The sequence below is a fragment of the Limulus polyphemus genome, unplaced genomic scaffold (assembly GCF_000517525.1).
Source record: "Limulus polyphemus unplaced genomic scaffold, Limulus_polyphemus-2.1.2 Scaffold2699, whole genome shotgun sequence".
NCBI classification, from domain to species: Eukaryota; Metazoa; Arthropoda; class Merostomata; order Xiphosura; family Limulidae; genus Limulus; species Limulus polyphemus.
This window is the reverse complement of record NW_013668309.1, coordinates 56,340-58,758: the sequence shown is the minus strand read 5'-3', so window position 1 is coordinate 58,758 and position 2,419 is coordinate 56,340.

The following is a 2,419-nucleotide window of genomic DNA, read 5'->3' as shown; positions in this document are numbered from 1 at the left end:
AAACAATCTATGTTTAACATTTAATCAACGAATCCTGTCAAGTGAGAAATGAAGATGAAATAATTTGAAACATTAATATATTTTATGAATCTCTATGAAAAAATATCCTCAACGATACAAAGGAACTCCTTCGGCACATTACTTTGGGCATTAGTCTATTTTGAATTACTCTTTATTCAAGGGTTTAACCAAACGCATCTAGAAGACATTAAGGAACTGTTTTCTTTCATTTTATTGATTGTTATTCTTTAATTTCACTATTCTTCTTAGTGGGATTTATCTTTCTACCTGGTGTATTGTAATTAGCTTACTATATCGCTTTGTATTTTTAAGGCCTGAAGAAATGGTTAGGGTTCACAGTTGCATTAAGAGGACTGAACGAAAGGTCTTATGGTAGACAAAAGATCGAATTCAAATGTTGTTTATGATTACTTTCAACTTAACATCTATTTGTTTGTTGATATTTACAAATCTACACAATTAGCTATTCATGTTTTGCCTGCTGTTAATGTCAAAACCTGATTTTTAACATGATAAACGTTTACTCTTACCGCTGAGCCACCTGGAGGCCTCTAAATCTTTAATAGAATAATTAAAAATAATGTAAGAAAAGTGAAAACGTTTTGTACTCCGAATAATTTGAATCAATTTTGATAGGCCTAAAAGTTCCATTGCTTCGACATCTTATATGTTTTACGCCTCTGTAGGTTTTGTATCACGGGATTAACTTAAACCACCCCCACAAAATCGTTGTTATAACCTTATTATAAAATAACATTTTAAATTAAAATGTTTTATTATCGTGTTTGTATTTAAATCTGCAAGTCAATACTACGCATGCGCAGTCGTTTCCATGCAATGTGTTTTTAATTTTGAAAAAATTGTCATATCATATTACTTTTGTCTGTATTAAACACTACATCGACCGCTAGGGTATTTGCTTTTATCGATAACCATAACTTCCCGATAAAAGAGCGGGAATTAAGCACGTACTAAAACATAAAATTTGAATTCGGTATGTAATGTAAAAGAGCCTGTGTTTTCACGATTTGGGCTATAATACTAGGACTAACGAATACTCTGATTGACGGAACGTTATAGATCATTGCAGTTTTATTAAATACTTTATTACTATATATTTTATGCCTGTATTTATTAACGTAGTGAAGCATGCGAAGTAATATATACACGTTTATTCGATCAAAAACTTTTCAAAAATCTTCACCTTTAAAAAACTTCGAGAATTAATTACAAAGTCGACTTTAGAGATCACGTGAAGGATTTTTTTTTCTTTGTAGGATTCAGTTTACGTTTCAAGGTAGTCTTCAAGGGAGTAGCCATGTGAACACTGTAATTATGTATTCGTATATTGCAATACCTGTTCATCTTGAAGTTTTATAAGATACATAAAATGACATGTAAGAATGAGTAATAAGACGAGGTTGTCAGAGTTTCTTTTCGTTTTAAAGTAGTTTTTATTTCAGAAATAATAAAGGTAAAAAAGGTAACTGTGCGTGGGTTGGCCGTGGGTTAGAGCTGGAGTTGGTGAGAGGGGATCGATTCCTTGCGATATCACAAAATATACCTTGCACTACGAGTTAACAGTGCGTTATCAGAGTGACAGTCAATCCCTTAGCGTGGATGATGGATAGTTGAGAGCTACTTACTGGCTGCCTTTTTTGGGGTCGGTAGTTCAAAATTAGGAATGGCGACAGATAGCCTTAGTTGCATTGTCATTAATACAAATGCAATAATACAATACAACATACAAAGTATTAAGATTTTAAAATATGCTATAAGGACGCATGGAATAAATATAAGAACAGATAAGGTAAAATCTACTGCCCTACATTCTACTAACGGTAACTAGTGCAATATATACTCCATTTCATATAAGGTAAGATCTACTGTCAGGGCCGCATTAACCGTGGCGCCAGGTCCCCAAGCGGTGAGGGGCCCCTACTGACGATCCGAACCATCAGTTTAACTCTCTTTTTTTCGATAAATCTTCATATTCTACCTGTCATTTGTTCCATTCTTACTAAATACAAACTAGATCAATTTGACCGACCTCGTAACCACCATAAAAAATACAAATAAATCAAAATTACCATTTTTTCTTTCTAGAATTACTTCAAATTGTAGCAGGAAACAACATTTCTTTACACTAAATGGTTTGGGCCCGGCATGGCCAGGTGGTTAGGGAGTTCGACTCGCAATCTGCGGGTTCGAATCCCAGTCCCACCAAACATGCTCGCCCTTTCAGCCGTGGGGGCGTTATAATATGACGGTCAATCCCACTATTCGTTGGTAAAAGAGTAATCCAAGAGTTGGCGGTGGGTGGTGATAATGCCTGTCTTAATAATCTAACTTCATTATTACCAGAAAGAATGCCTGTCTTAATAATCTAACGTCATTA